Raw genomic sequence first — 17992 nt, forward strand, 5'->3', positions numbered from 1 at the left:
TACAGGGGAAAGAAAATTAATACTAACAAAAATATTTCGCTGCTTTCTTTGCTAATTGATAATGATTAAGAGCAAGATAATTTGCAAATTGGGTAACAAAACCAGAAATGAGCTCCATATTTGTGAGCTGAAGCCTGAAGAGGATAATAACTGCATCACAAAATAGCTAAAATGTCTCAAAATTCCCAAGGCTTGTGGGTAGAAGCAGCTTACAAAACTCAAGCTTATGATCTCCTTTTAGTTCTGGTTTATATTTTACAAATACAAATATGTTAATTGCAGAAATTATGATGAGACTTGCAGAAATAGCCAATAACAATAAAGCCTTTTGGCATCGTTTTTATTACGTTATGCATTGGCACTACTATCAAAGTACCAGCCTGATCCTTGTTTACCTATTTCATATCAGCATAAAGGCTTCTCCACCAACAAACTGGTATATGAAACCCCATTCTCAGGTAACTGTGGTCATTGGAATAAAGATCTCAGGGATAATAGAAACCCATAAATACACACCAAAGCGAGGCTTCTCCTCCCTCCACCCCACCCCTAACCTTAACAAAGCACGTAAATAAGGAACAAAATTAACAAATTGGAAATGGTATGATGCATCAGAATATTTAGTTCCCCTATCTAATTGTTGGTTGAAGAGTAGAGAAAGAATGGTCCATGAGAAGAACAAGAAGTAAACAGTTTAGGTAATTTTTGTATTGCCTGGGACCCTATTTTGAGAACTGAATACAGTCATTTAACTCATTTTTGTGGCTATCCTGCTTTGTATTTTTGGCTCCGTCCTATATGGTATGGTGTACTGATGAACTTACAACTCCAAAGGCAAGAAAACACATGCAGCCCATGTGTAATTAACTACGGCATACAGCAGTATATTATCATTCGCTTACAAGTGAGTTTCCAAACTGCTATAGATGTTTGTATCAGAATGTATATCAGTGAGGAAAGAGAAGATAATCAAAATATTTTAAGCAGAATTTAATGCAGGAAATTAGGTACTAAAAAAAGTAGCAGAAGAGTCAAAGCTCACGTTCTAGACTGAGTTTTCAGGAATATCTCTCAGAATGACTTGGGCTCTCTAGAGCAGCTACACCCTCTAACGCTGCCAGTAGAGCTAAAAAAAGGAACTGGAATTAAGAAGGTACCACTGTAAATACCCCATTGCCTGTCAAAATATTCAGGAAACTGGAAAACTGAAAAGCAGTGCCTGGTGTTTTCAGGGCCTTCACCTCTTCCCCCCTTCTAAATCTCACAGGTATAAATTTGACTGAATTTAATTTATGTTGAACTCTAGCTGCAAGGGAACCTGGGAAAATAGTTTTAGTTTTCTAACCTTTTCAAATAGAAGAACGATGAAACAAAGGCTGAATGTCCCAACCCTCTGTATCTTCCAGAGAATTGGAAACTAACAACAATTTGTGGACTTCCATGTTGAGAAAATGGCCCAGAAACTTTAAGTGCCACACTTTAATTAGTTTCATGTAGTTAGAGGAGCAGCAGGTGGTGTTTGACTTAGGCCTAGAAGGATATGTGGATGATTTATGGATGAAGATGTTTTGGGGTAGAACAGAATGGATTAACCAGACGTAGGAAGTACCATTATTGCCCTGAACGCTAAAAATGACCCATTTGGGGTTTAGGTGGCATCTTCTGATGCCAGGACCAGGTCCAAGAAGAGCAATGTAAGGCATTATATGTGATGGTGGTCTGGGCCCCAAAACTTCCCTCACTAAGGTCAAATCCACGAAGAGGGTTAGAGGGACCAAGAATAGACAGCCATCTCTACAGTTCTCTACATGTCTCAGCTACTGTGGAAAATTGTTTCCCCTTTGATCCCTAGTTCAAGGTTTTTTAAATGAAAAATTTACCAGTGTCCCTTGGCCTTCTTTGCCTCCAAACTCCTATAACATTGACCATCCCTACCACATGCTTAGTACTTAAATATAATGTCCTCATTTTGCTCAATAGTTGATTCTTGTGTATTACACAGGTGTTTCTGTGCTTAGTGTTTTTCACTTCCCTTAATGGGAAAGAAATATGATATCTATTATTTTTTTCCCTTCACCTCCACCCCATTCTGGGCACCTGTGCTTCCTTGGCCAAAGGGGCTTCTAATACAATTATTTTTGCCTGTGTTTTGAAAATAGAATTTCTTATTCTTTTAGTTACTTCTCTTCTTCCCTCCTTTCACCGTGCCTTTGTGTCTTTGTTTATGGCTTTGCCGATACTCCAGACCCTGGTCCCCTCTCAGAGTTACTTCCATCCTTATTGTCTCACTCGCTCTGGCTTCTTTATGCTCATCTTTACCTTAAGCCAGTCATTCCCTGCTTTCTGTATTTCCCTTCCCCGCCCTAGTTCACAGTCTCTAACTTTGGCTCAGTTCCCACTTCTTCTATATTTTTATACTTTATCCCATTTGTCTCCTTAATTGGAGTCCCTAGTTTTGTTTGTTTCTGCCTCTGCATCTGTCACCTTCTGTGCTTCCATTATTTATTTCACTCTACGTACGTACTATCTCCATTTTTATTTTTTCCTCTCTGCACTTCACTTGCTCTTTCCCATTCTGTGCCACTCCCTTCACCCATCCTGATATGTTACCTTTCTGCTTATATAGCCATATCCACATAAATCCTCTCACCCCTTTCAGCACAGAGGACGTCTGACTGGAGACTTCACCTTTTACACACTTGTCTCTATCCAGGGCATAGGACCTTCTGTCAGATGCAAGGTTCCCACCATCTACCACCTCTAAAGCCAGGTCTACCTCCCTGCTGCACTTTTTGCAAAGACAATTCAGTGCAGGAACAATTTGTTTTGAATTTCAACCCAGAGGAGTTTAACAAAAGAATCACAATGTTGGGCTGTACTGTCTATGACATAGATTCATGGTTTGCCAGCTGCCTCCGGAGACATCTTCAGAGGAAAGATTCTTCCCTTTAGTCCTACAGTGTCTGCAATGTACACACACACACATGTACAAACATGCACACATGCGTACATACATATACACAGCATGGAACTACACTCTCCATCCATGCATGTATTTGTATAAGTGCACACACACACACACACGCACAGGCACAGGCACACATATATAAACACACATATCTAAAGTATATCTACATATATATATTGAATATCCATACGTATACATATTATATACATAATACACACACGTATATAACATATATTTGTATTGTTTACATAATGTTTACATATATGTTTCTTGTAGTTGAAATTATGGTAATTGAGTTAAGCGTTCAGTGAGGGCTTTATAATGACAAATACAAATAGTCTCTATCGAAGTCATGATTAGCTATTTAGAGAATAAAAACTAACAATGCTCTGAAGTTTTATCATACTTTAAAGATGTTTAAGCCACCTTCCATTAAATTATTTTATCTCTACCAACTGACTCTTTTATTGTTGCTTTGTTTCTTTATACATTTTCTTTAACCTCATAAAATACTCCTGTGAACTGAGAAAAGTATTAGAAGGGCAGAATGAAGGCAGGTTGTATTATCTAATTTTCCAAGTGGAGAAACTAGGGCAGGACCTGGTGAAACTACCTACTCAACTTGCTCTATCAAACAGGAGAGGAGCTGACACCTAACCAATGGCCCTTCTTCTTCTCCTCTCACAACACTTTTCATCCATATTTCTGGCCCCAGTTTAGGAATCACCCAAACTCAAAACTGTATATTTCAGTATCCATTTTGGGATCAGGCTGGAATTACAGGTCTTTATTTTCCATGTTTAGCTAAACAAAAATCTGATTTAGAAGCCAAAATTACAAAGATGAATGCATTAGATATAATGGATTGAATTGTGTTTTAAATACATACGCTTAAACATTCAGCAAAATAGGAGTTGAGGCACAAGGCATTTGTGGAAGCCCTATTGTTTTCAATACCACAGATACTTTACACAGCAGGAATTTAAGAGGAATTTTTACATTACATACTAAATATATTTTCCATACAAATCAACATTAGCAGTAATTATAAAATAATTTACCACCAAAAAAACCCTCTAAATTTTAGAATTTGAGTATCATACTTCACTTCCTGAGATGTGTAAACATGAATAAGTTATGCCTGTGTTTGGAAGTATTCATGTTAAGAGACATTTTGGCTTAATAGAGGCATTGGTATCCATCAGGTATTTGGAAAACTCAATAAAATAGAAGAAATATAAAGTATATTTATAAATTCTACACCAAAACAAAGGGCGCCAAAAGCTCTCCTTCCCGCTCACCGTAATTTCGACAGAGTACCTATCTGGCAAGAAGGTACAGAGTGACTAAAGAATAGCCCTAGTGAAACAATTCACTACGAAATGAAGTTTAGCTTGCAGATCTTCCAGATTGCCACAGGAAGTATCAAAGGCTCAACCACTTGGGGATACTGAGGTGAGTCTGCAAACTATATGGCTTTCAAGACACCTATTTTTGCTCTTAGAGGTAGCATGCGTGGCCATAGGCAGATAGCTGTCCCAACCATGTCTTCACTCCTGTCCCTTAACGACCTGCTCTTGGGATTTCACTGCAACCTCTTCAGAGACCGGAATGGCTTCCCACAACCAGCAACCCTGCTTTTCCTCGGCAAAGTTGATCTAGATGACCTTGCTGATACATATTAATAGCACAAGTTACTATATTCAAGGAAAAACATGAACTCAATTTGGCTACAGATTAACAGTGCCAGTCTCTATTGTCTTACCTAGCACTCTTAATTGCGTACATTTAGCCCTCAACTGTAGAATAATTTTGCTTCAGATTGAAAAGAAACAGCTCTGGCCTTCGTTATTTTGGCATACAAGTCTCCAATATGACTCTGTTTCCTAAGCAGACATTAATGATTCTAAAACTAATATTCATTGTTTGAAGAGGCACAGCGGCCTTGGCATTTACTTAACCTTTTGTCTCATGTATGAGACTGAGTCAGCCTAAATCCTGTGCTTAATTAATATCTTTTCTTTTTATGGCCAACGTTATTTATTGAACAATTTGCATGTAACAATTAGAGCCATGAGAGCTTAAGAAAACTCTTCCAGCTCAGAAGTCCACTTTTTCTGATTTTTATTTAGTTGTTTTTTTAAGGTTGTTCTGATTACACAAATTCAGAGAAAGCTTAGCTGAAGCAATAGGGGAATAACTTACTGCAGATACATCTTATGTAGGTGATCCTACTTGCTGGAGCCCAAAGGAAAAGAAGGAAAATATTCCTTCTTTTTGAAAAAATATGTGACTTACATAAGAAAACTGTTGCCACTTTGCAAAGAATGTGGATTCATTTTAATTTAAATATCTTCAGAAAATTCATGTAAATGTTAGCCATTGTCTATAGGGGTGAGGCAAAGCTCTAAATAAGTCAACGTATTTAAGGAATGGAGTGTTATTTTAATGTTTTTTCTTTTAGAATAACAAGAAAAAAGTAAAAGTGATAAACTGTATTTCATCTATGACCCCCAAATACTGACAAAGCAAATGACTATTTGCCATCTTCCTTCAAATTCCTGTCCATATAAACTCACAAATTTGGCATAAGTGTAATCATAGTATAGAAATCACATTTATATATGTATCATGTCTTTCATTTTTGTCGAGGTATTGTTTTCAATTTGTCATACTGAATAGCTGCATAATATTCAAATAGTTGGATGTGCTCAATAACTCAATCCCATTTTGGGGGTACTATAATCTTTATAATGTTTTGTTATCTAATGTAGTATTGCAATAAACATCTCTGAAGAATACAGCTTGTCCACTTTTTTGCCATAGAAGTAGAATTACTGAGTGAAGTAACATGTTCTTTCCCCCCTATATGGTAACAACATTTCAGTGTATTTTGGTCCTAACCATGTTTAGTAGATTTGTTTGACAGCCTTGTCTTTGATGCACACTATTTAAATTTTTGAAGTTGTGCTAAATGGATATGAGTAAAACACATACATTTTCTTGATACCTTAGAGTTTATGCTCCCAAATCCAGAATTGTTTAAAATCATATTATTCAAAAGCTTGATTCTTCTTCTAAATTAGACAGTACTTTGAGCAATCTTTAAGGTGTTTCCAAGACCTCAAGCTTACTGTTAAATCACTAAATGCCTATAGTCATCTAAGACTCCAGGTTGAAGTGTAGAAGGTACAGAAGATGTTTCTGAAGGTATTTTGATTTATATTTTGACTTGTACTTAATATGAACTTATGGTGTGGCTATTTCCCCCTTTCTGAGAGAAAACCAGAGGGTGCAAACTTCTTGTTTGAGGGCTCTAGCAAATCAAGGTCTTACTCTAGAAAATGCAATTTTTTTTCCTTTCCCAACTGGCATCTCAAAGACATTTCAAGTACTCATATTGCCGGATATTAAGCACTTCAGCAAGAAATTATCTAAATTTCCCAGTTTGCTCCTTAAAGACTTCTTGCAGCCTCTTCTCAAATTTGCCTGTAGAGTGCAGACTGTCTTGTGCACATCACTGAATTTACTCAGGTAGTAGAAACTCCTCTGTGATTCCAGTGCTCCCAACACATGAGAGATAAAAATGCCAGTTCATCACAGCATCATGACACGTTTTCTGGAGAAAGATTTTGCCAGAAACTCCTAGCAAAAGGAAAGGCTAAATGTCTAATTAGAGATAAGAAATTGTTTACATAAATATTGATTAGTAGTAAAAAAATTGGTGAATGATTTAGCATGTTAATAATGCTACAACAAACTGCCTTGAACATTTCTCTTTATAGCGTGAGAACATTTCCCTAAGGTAGACACATAGAAGTGACATTGCTGGATGGTGGGAAATGGACATCTTCAATGTCTCTCATCATTGCCAAATTTCTCTCAAAATGGTTTTAATCATTTCGTACATTGTCAAGATCCTTGATGTTATTGGATTTCAGCTTTTGCCTGAGAATTTTTTTTTTTTTTTTTTTTTTTTTTTTTTTTTTGCGGTACGCGGGCCTCTCACCGTTGCGGCCTCTCCCGCCGCGGAGCACAGGCTCCGGACGCGCAGGCCCAGCAGCCATGGCTCACGGGCGCAGCCGCTCCGCGGCATGTGGGATCCTCCCGGACCGGGGCACGAACCCGCGTCCCCTGCATCGGCAGGCGGACTCCCAACCACTGCGCCACCAGGGAAGCCCTGCCTGAGAATTTTTAAATGGCATTTCCTTATTGTTTAATTTGCTAATCACTACTGGCATGGAGCATTTTTTTCCCCTATCTGTTCAGTGGTGAATAAGGCTTCCCTTTTCATTCTAGCCTTATATTCAATAACGTTCATAGAAATGAAGTTGCCTTGCCTTAGTCTCCATGGACCACCACAAGAATCCCACAAAAGTCTCGGGCCCTGTCTTCTCAATTTCTGGTCATCAAAGGCATTACTTCTCTAGGGTTGAAAGCCAAACAATTTAGTCAACTGTCATGGTACCACAAAAGAAGTCCACCAAGCTGTCAATCAACCAACCTGTCATTCTACCAACATGGTCCCACTCCTCTAAGCTTTAGATGACTTTTCTATCTTTAAGCAATGAAGACAACCCTAGAGGATTATATAATTATCCATTACCATTACCATGTTATGTCTTAGTTATTATTTAGTATTTTATGTGACATCAGTTGAGGCTCAGGTGAGATGATGAATAGGATGAGATAGGGTGTTACCTAGAAGAAAGTGAAAGACACTGATTTTAACTAAATGGTAAGCACGTTAGGATAGGAATTGTGTTTGACAATGATAGTAACAGGGTAATAGTTATTTGTCTACAATATATTAGGCACTATGCTAAACATTTTTATGTACACTATTTTATTTACTTTCATGAAAATACAGTGAGGTGGGCATGCTCTCCATTTAACAGATGAGGAAACTGAATGTTTAAATTCACAGAACAACTCCATAAGAAAAGGACAAAAACTAGAGATTGTCATACTGAGTGAAGTAAGTCAGACAGAGAAAGAGAAATATTGTGTGATATTGCTTATATGCAGAATCTAAAAAGAAATGATACAATGAACTTATTTACAAAACAGAAACAGACTTAGAGAACAAACTTATGGTTAGCGAGGGGTGGGGGGGGAAGGGGGGGAAGGGATAGTTAGGGAGTTTTGGATTTGACATGTACATACTGCTATATTTAAAATGGATAACCAACAAGGACTTACTGTATATAGCACAGGGAACTCTGCTCAATATTATGTAACAATCTAAATGGGAAAATAATTTGAAAAGGAGTGGATACATGTATATGTATAACTGAATCACTTCGCTGTGCGCCTGAAACTATCACAACATTGTTAATCGCTATACTGCAATATAAAATAAAAAGTTAAAAAAATGGACAAAAGATTTGAATACGCACTTTACTTAAAAGATATGGGTGGCAAATAAGCACCTGCAAAGATGCTCAACACTGTTAGTCATTAGTGAAATGCAGATATAAACCGAAATACCACTACACAGCTACTAGAATGACTTAACTTAAAATGGCTGATGACGCCCAGTGCTGACAAGAATGTGAATCAACTAAAAATCTCATACGTTGTGGTGGGAAAAAAATATGGTACAATCATTTCAAAAATTCTTTGGCAGTTTCTTTTGAAGTTAGACATACACTTACCATAGGACCCAGCAATTACACTCTTAGATATTTATGCAAGAAAAATGAAAATATATGCCCACACAATGGGCAATGCCTGTATACAAATATTTGTAGTGGCTTTATTCAAAATCATCAAAACTGGAAGCAATTCAAAAATCCATCAACTGGTAAATATATAAACAAACGGTATACTACTCAGCAATTAAAAAGATATGTACTGGGCTTCCCTGGTGGCGCAGTGGTTGAGAGTCCGCCTGCCGATGCAGGGGACACGGGTTTGTGCCCTGGTCCGGGAAGATCCCACATGCCGCGGAGCGGCTGGGCCCGTGAGCCATGGCCGCTGAGGCTGCGCGTCCGGAGCCTGTGCTCCGCAACGGGAGAGGCCCCAACAGTGAGAGGCCCGTGTACCGCAAAAAAAAAAAAAAGGAAAAAAAAGATATGTACTAGTCATACATGAAACAAGAATGAATCTGAGAAGCATTATGCTAAGTGAAAGAAGCCAGACTCAAAGGGTTATAATTTGTATGATTCTATCAATATTTATGTGACATTTTGGAAAACGTAAAACTAGAGGGCCAAAAATTAGATTAATGTTTGCCTGGGGATGGGGCTCAGACTAGGACATTGACTACAAAGGATCAACAGGGAACTTTCTGGGAAGACAGAAATCTTCTTTACATTAGTTGTGATGGTGGTTATATGCCTGTACACTTTTGTCAAAGCTCATCAAACTGAACCCTTAAAAACGGCAAATGTTACTGCATATAAACTCTATTTTCATAAACTGGGACTTCTAAAAACATTCCTGTATGATAATATTTTAACTTTTTTTTTTAATCTGGGCATTCCCAGCATTTTAGAATAGGGCCAGACACCTAGTAGGCATTCAACAAATTAGTATTGAGTTAATTAAGAAGAAAGGTGATGCCTTGATCACGACAATAACATATTTTGCCTATTTCCCAGTTTTCTTTAGAATAGTCCAGCCACGATCACTCATGCCTGGCACCATTTCAGGAAGCTCACACTTATGCAAGTGATATTTCTGTGAAGCCGACCCATGAGTAATTTCTGAGTAGGTATTAAAACACTCTCATGTCTACAAGTCTAATATATTAATAAATGTGCTGTTTTCAATAAGACATCTAAATTTACATGCACCATCCTACTTGTTATGTTCAGTACTCAATTTTTTAATGTTTCTTGGACACTAGCCAGTATGTCTGAGTCCCTAGTTAGTTCATCTATTACTTTCTCGCCACAATAGATTTGGGTCTCTGCCAAGAAATAGACTAATACTGCATACAAAACTCCATAATGCATTTCCTGATCTGATATTTCCTTTCTGAGTAAGAGCGGGGAACACACGCACGCGCGCGCACACACACACACACACACACACACACACACAAATCCTATCTATACACACAATCTATCCGAGTTAGGTAAACATTTTTTATTGCTGTTATTAATACCGGATGCCTTCTATAATCCAAATGTTTGCCTGTCCGTTTACATGATCCTCTCACCCCGAGGACTGGAAGGGAACGATGAGTTGTAAAATATGATAATGATCAAAGATGATGCCTCTATGTGGGAAAAAAAAGTCAGGATTGTAGGAGCCCTCATTTCCCCAGGAAAAGCACATTGTCTGCATTTGATTTGGCCCATTCTCAGTGTCTTAATTTCAATGATTCCCAAATGAGATGCTCTTGAAGATGGGAAAGGTTCTGTGTTGAAGAAGGGGCATTTTCCTGCCCCTCTTCATTCCCTTAAAACATAAGCACAGAACTAATGAATGCTATTAAAGATACTTCTAGAAATGGTTCTGATTTGTATCTGATGACTAACTAACCTATTATTGCACTTCTTGGGCAGAGATTAATGGGAAATTCTTAAAGAATAAAGACTCTAACAAGCCTTAGAAATATGTGTGGGCCCAGACTGTACCACATGATCTCAGAAAGCCGAACCCTGGCTGTTAATATCCTTGACTAATGAACCAAGACTACAGTCTGTGCTAGCAAAGTGTCAAGAAATAAGTAAGCAGAGAGGTGACCTTTTAACATGCTTCTAAATGTAATTTTTAACAGAACAGTGTCAATAAATTCAAAATCCCATATGCTTTTGATCTGATATGGAAGTGCGATACATCAATATCAGACACAAAAGGGAAGGAAAGAAGAAAGTTGCAGAGAAAGGATAAGAAAGGATCTAAAAGAATAATCTACAGCTATGACACTAAACACCTTTCCTTCATGAAGGTAAATATATAAGAAATCCTGGTTCACTATTTCAACATTATCACCAGCATGAATATGTAATTAATAATGATAATAATAATTGCAGAATATTACTACTAATTCCCTTAATGGCTATTATCCATGCCTAGACTTGAGATATATTGGATGACCTAGCAACTACTCCTCTCCCCCTTCCAGCTCCAGAATTTTCCATCATTAGATTTAATCTTAGAATGTAGACTCCAGTGTCCAATAGATTTGGTGTCAATTTCCAGCTCTGGCACAAATTGTGTGACTATTTGCATTGCTTAAGTTCTATAGAACCTCAGTCTTTTCATCTATAAAATGGGGCCACTAATAGGCTCTTTGTTGGATCACTATGAAAATTAAATGGAAAAATATGTATAAATTTTTAACACAATGCCCGATAAATCAGAAGAGTTTTGAACTGTTATTACTGCAGTGACTGCTAATATTAATTTTCTTATTGACATTATACTAGAATTTCCTCTCTCCATTTAATGCCTATTATTTCCACCTTCCCCATTAAAGGGTTAACTGTTTAAATATAGTCTCATAACCTTCTTTGTACTCCTCACAGAGCCTTGGGTGGCTGAAAATGTGAAAAAAAAAATTGAATGAGCATGGTACATTCCATGTTTAGGCCCTGCTGATTATGTTTCTTTATAATATCAAATACATACTTAATATGGCTAAAGACATACAAAAAGAAAAATTAAAGGTGTGTACTATCGGAGAGATTTGTTCTGGGTTTTTTCCCCCATCTTATCTCTTTAATCAGTGACAATGCCATCATTTAGGTGTATCCAAGTTTCAACAAACTTGAGTTTAGGACCATAAACATGATAAAAATGTGTTTAGGATGTCTGTCTAAAAAATGGTCAGTCAGCCAAAGAAAGGTCATTCCTCTAGTACCAGCAAAACTCTGTCTTTCCAAATGGCTGATTCTAATGTTTGGAGTATTTTGGATTCCATAGTCTTTAACATCCACCCTACCAACAATTCATGACTCTTTTCTCTTTCAACTCCACTTGGACCAGCAGATGTTGATGGGTGTCCTCTGGTGGACCAGTTTCTAAGCTAGATCTTCACTCTCTAGGGGCTTACAGCCTACAGGTGGAGGGGCATTACAATGTAGTATAGTCAGTACTAAGGCAGAGCAGCTAATTCTTCCTGGAAAAGAAAAGAGTAGTGGACAGTGCTTTAGCAGTTTAGAATTGGAGCTGAGTCTGAAAGCACCCATTGATTAATATATTTGGCATAGCATAATAAGTGGTCGTATGGTACAGTACAGTGAAAAGCAAGAACTCAGGAGCCTGACTGCCTGCGTTTGCATCCTGGCTGTGCCACTGGCTGGCTAGGTGTCCTGGCAAAATATTTACCTCTCCATGCCTTGGTTTCCTCACCTGTATGGTGGGGATAATAATAGACCTTTTTTTACGGGTTTGCTATTAGGTTAAATAAGTTAAGTTTGGCATGTGGTAAGCATCATAGAAGAATGTGCAGATAAATAAATGAACAGGTCATCTCTCTTCTCACAATCCTTCAGTAGGTCCACGCAGAGATCCCCAACCTCAAAAAATTTATAGTCTCCCAAGGTTGGGGTCATGAGAGGTGGGAGGTAAGGAGATAGGCAACAAACAGCAAACGTAATAAACAAGTAGTTATATAAGTGCTATGGAAATAAGAACATGTAGAGTAGGGTAAGGGGCCCAGGAATGTAGGGCAGGAACAGAGTTGCAATTTTAAATGAGACCATCAGGCTGGGCTCATTGAGAAGGAGACTTTAGATCAAACTGTGAAAGGAGGTGCAGGAGGGAGCAAAGCAGATTTGGGTTGTATGTGTGGGATGAGGATGGGGTTGGGGAGGAAGCAGATGATAGGCTAGCTCTAAGATGGATGGATGGGGTCTAGGCTGTTGAAACAACAGCAAGGAGGCCATTGTGGCTGGGGTGATGGAGTGAGGAAAGGGAGAGAAGGAGGCCACTATGAAATCTCTGGATTTTACCCAGTATGGATAAGGAATCATTACAGCCCTTTTAGGAGACGAACAGAGCATGACATGATCTGACAGACATGTTTAACGGATTGCTCTGGCTGCTGTACTGAAAACAGACTGCAGAAGACAAACCTGGAAGTGGGGAGACTTGTTGGGCAAATTTTGCAATAATCCAGGTCAGAAGAGATGGTGGCTAAGACCAGGATGAAGCAAGTGAAGGTGCTGAGAAGAGTTCAGATACCGGACATATTTCGAAGGAAAATCGCATGTTTCCTAATGGACTGGATGTGGAGAGTTAAAGAGAGGAGTCCAGAATGACTCCCAAATTGAGTTAGTGAGCACTGGAAGCAAGAGGCCAACAGAGCAAGAGGCCAACAGAGCCACACGGCTCTGACAAGTGAACAAGCGGCTGCCTAGACCTAGGGCAGAGGGCTGTCTTAGACCCATCCTAGGTGGCAGGAAGTAAAATAGATGAGGAGTGTGGCTGCAGCCAGGAGGAAGATGGTATAAGGGAAAAGCACACTCCTGTCTGTCTCTCCTTTATCATCACACTCCTCTACTATGCTACCTCACTTCTGACACCGGATCGGATGTGTGAGGTTTTCACATCAAGCAATTCTGTGACACCAGCTAGGTGTCCTACAACTTAACTCAATTCTGATACTCTCTACCTGGAAATAGCATCAGATCCCACAGGTTAAGGGTTCAGTCCTACAAGACTACAACCTACCGACTGGCCTCCCACCCCCCGACGCATACACATAATTCAGAAGCCAATTGCAAGTCCAGGTTGTCCCCTATGCTTCTAACCAACTGACTATAGACTGGAGGTTCCAACATCCCTCTCTTGGAGTTCAATTAATTTGTTAGAGTGGCTCACAGAACTCAGGAAAACCGTTCACTTCCTAGATTACCAGTTTATTATAAAGTGATATAAGTCAGGAGTAGCAAGATGGAAGAGAAGCATAGCACAAGTATGAGGAAAGGGACAGGAGCTTCCATGACCTCTCCAAGCAACCTAGTCTCCCAGCATCTCCATGTTCACCAACCTGGAAGCTCTCTGAAGCCCTATCTTTTGGTTTTTTTATGCAGGCTTCATTACATAGGCATGATTGATTAAATAATTGGCCATTAGTGATGGAACTCAATCTCCAGCCCCTCTCCCCACCCTGAAGATCAGAGGTGTGGGGCTAAAAGTTCCAAACCTCTAATCATGTGGTTAGCTCCTCTGGCAACTGACCCCCATTTAGGTCCTTCCAGAAGGCATCACATTAACATAAACACAGGTGTGTGGTGGAAGGGAGTTTGTTATGAATATCAAAAGACAACTTTATTCTTCTTATCACTTAGGAAATTCCAAGGATCTTAGGAGTTCTATGCCAGAAATGGGGACAAAAACCAAATATATACATCTTTTTATAAACCACAATGTCACAGATGGAGAAAGAGCAGGATATGAGCAAACTAGGAGAAGCAGAATAGGGCCATATCTATATCATAATATACCTTACATGCGGAGCTCAGCGACTTGGGCTTTAGTTGTACAGGCAGTGAGGAACCGCTGAAGCACCACAGGCAGGAGACTCCCTGACTGCTGTTGTAGGACAATGCCTTCTAACAGCATGGCGTCAGGGGACAGCAGAGGGCTGGTGGTGGTATGGGCTGCTGCCATCGTTCTCTTCATACCTGAACTAAAGTAGGGGCAGCCAGGAAGCAAAACTACCGGGTTTGAGAGAGGTTCTTCTAAGATGAAACTGACATACTTGGAAATCCAGTGGGTTGTAGGCTTGGAGAGGGTTGAAGAGTAGGGAAAACAAAATAGGGGACACAAGACAAGAAGGAGATTTAGGACATTAGAAAGCCCAACTATCTTAACTTTCTTGCTACGTTTTTCCTTTTTTTTTTTTTTTTTCTCCCCCGGTCTGGTTCTTCTTCTTCCTATCTTAGAAGTCTAGGAGTTTGAGGGATCTCTCCTGATTCTTGCATTTTACTTAGAGAAATCCTTCAGCAAGCATGAAGAAGGCAAGATAACCTATCTCCCTGAAAGGAATGAGAAAGGTCTTTTCATTTGGAATAGTTAAAACGTGGCATAATTGTTAGGAGGTGAGGAAAGGGAGAAGGGAGAAAAAGGAAGGACACAAAACACTCTCCAGAGAGGAGAGGAATTCTCATAGTCTCGCATAAGAGGCCAAGACTTTTATCCCTCTTTGCTGAACTCCCCCTCGGCAGAGTCTGCAGTCCAGAGCTTAACCTGTGACCATTCCTGGGTGGGCTTGTCTAGCCTAAGGCAGAAGCCAGTCTTGCTGGACATACTGAAACACATTTTTTTAAATCGTCAGAGAGAAATTGGATTTGGGGGAGTCTGTTTGGCAAGACTTGGAGCTCCTGCAAATGAATTTTTAATTCCTGTAATGAGTTTTTTTAATCTAGAGGCAGAGGAAGGGGGAGAAAAAAGGATATTTCCTATCTGTCCTTACCAAGCCAGTAAATAAATAGTTATAGAAAAGACTCAGACACTTCTCACTCATCCTTTTTAAAGGGTTAGCTGATAAGAGCTAATAAAATTAAGGACTGCCTACCTTCAGTGCTACTTTAGAATTTAAATGAAGAAATTCTCAATGACAGAGGGTCCCTCAAGGCCCAAAGGAATCCCCCTTTTAGAGTAGAGCTTCAAGAGTTATTTTCAGCCTCTGTGTATATATATGTGTATATACACACATACGTGTGTGTGTATATATATATATATGTGTGTGTGTACTCTGAACATTACCCAAATAGACTAAGCAGTCTACAACATCTTTATTGTCATCCGTTATCTTGATCAACAATCACTGAGCCCACTTGGAAGCTACGTTGCCTGCTTTGCAAGAATTAACTCACTATTATCGTGCCCATATTACTGATGAAGAAGCTGAGTTTTACAGTTTTATGGTAAACTCAGTCATCTCACAGTGAGAGACCAACATTTACTGAGAAGCTACTAGCAACCAGGGACTGCGCCAGAAGCTTTCAAACCTCTCAGATTGATTTTATTTTCCCCATTTTCACTAATGCTCTCAGAGCTCCATACCTTGCCCAAGGTCACCGTGTTTGTAATGTAAATGTCCTAATTGTCCTTAATTTTAACCAAATACAATTTCTCCCAAGGTAGTAGGAGTGTGGAAGGCCCTGTTCCGTTCCCAATTTTGTTGTTTTTCTTCCCTGTGAGTTCAGAGAAGGGGTGAAAACTAGGTATGTCCCTATCTATCTTCTTGAGCTAAATTAATCATTGAAATCTCATTACTTTTGCCAGCAAATGATCTAAAGATGGGCATATAACTAACTCACTTCTGTCCTACAAGATAGAGTTGGAAGCCTGCTGAGGAGGACAATACTCCTGGAATAAAAACACAAAGCTTCAAAAGGATGAGACCTTTGCCAGTCTTCTGTCCGGAGAGCAGAGGTAAGGCTTGGAGCTGCAGCAGCCATCTTAGGATCATAAAGTAACAACCATAGGACACAAGTCCCAAAGCCAACGGACAGAAGATGACAGACCACAAAGAGATACGATGCCCGTTATGACATTTTTGAGTCACTGCACTAAACTTAGACTACCTAAATCTGCTGCCAGGTTTTGTTGCTTGCTTGTTTGTTTATTTGCTGTTGAATACTTCTTAACTGAGGCACTGGGCTCCTGGTCTTGTCTGTGGCTGTGGAACAGAGCAAAGGTTGTATCCACCAAATGCATCTCATCACCTAGGATTTACTTGTACTAATCGATAATTTCCTGCTTTTTGCCTCGGAGTACTTCCCTGTTTAGAATAATAGCTGAAAAGCAATGATGGAAAGCCATATCACTGGTAATACCTAACTGTAAGTACACTCTAAGGTAAAAGGAAAACAAAAGTAAGCTGCCACCAGGAACCCCTGGTCAGATACTCCATATGCAATGTTTAGATTAGATGGCATCAACAAAAAGAACTCATTACACGCATCACCTTTGGTTGAGTACCTACCCTGTACCCCATGCCATGCTTAGCAATTTACATTCACTATCTGATTTGAACATCACTTTAGGTGATTGTTATATCAATCACTATTTTAAAAGAAAAGAAATAAAGCTTAAAAGTAATAGCTGTTTGAACCACCAACGCCCATTTGGAAAGTGGCACCTTCAGGATTTGAATCCAAGTCTTTCTTACCACAAAGATATCTGCCATATTTAAAACAAATCAGTTGAATGAAATGACTGTCAAACCAGTGGTTGGATATCTCATTTATTTACTGATTACCTGAATAAACTATGAACACCATTGAAGGCCAAGTTCATCAAAGCCACCTGGTTGTTCAACTAAGGTGCCATTTCCATGTAGACTGTGTACACTGCAAGACTGGAATCCCATGGACCATGTTTGCTTTTGACATCCTTCTGTTATCTGGGTCTAGTGTAGTTCACGTCAGCTCAAAGAACCATCTTTTCTCTGCCTTGAAGATGTAAAACTGACCCGGAGACTTTCCCTGTCTTCCAGTTGCCTGTCTTCCCAGTCTAGCAGCGGAAACAAACATGTGCATGGGTAGAGTGCCCAGCACCTTGGAGATAATCAATAAACAGTGCAGGACTAACGACATAACTGGAATAAATTAATAAATGGGCAAAGCAGCTGGCTGACTGGATTTTATTATCAGTAGTTGATTCTCACTGTGCTGTCACCCTTGAGGCTTGGGTAAGCATCTCATTGCTAAAACAAGCTATTTCCCCCTCGATTTGACTCTATTACTGCAAAAAATTAGCTCACTGAAAGAAAACACTTCCTTGTCTAAGAGCACAGCGCTTGGTTGTCTCACTGACGTCTCTGCCACATGCACCTAAAACACATGGATGGCAACAGAAGCCTCACTGCAATGTGTTGTCACTTGGTTGTCATTCCAGAAGCATCACAGGGCTGTTGACCTTTGCTGTTAATGCTTTCAGGGAAAAAATACATACACAAAGCACTTGAAAAACTACCTTGTGTTGATGATCTAATTGTTAGTTAGATAACTGAAAATACCAGTAAAGGAATAAAAATATTTATGATGTGTATTTGACTTTGAATTTGTAGTTGAAAATGTACAGGTAAAAAATATAACCAATGAGTCTTTT

This window comes from Tursiops truncatus, chromosome 14 (assembly GCF_011762595.2).
Source record: "Tursiops truncatus isolate mTurTru1 chromosome 14, mTurTru1.mat.Y, whole genome shotgun sequence".
NCBI lineage: Eukaryota > Metazoa > Chordata > Mammalia > Artiodactyla > Delphinidae > Tursiops > Tursiops truncatus.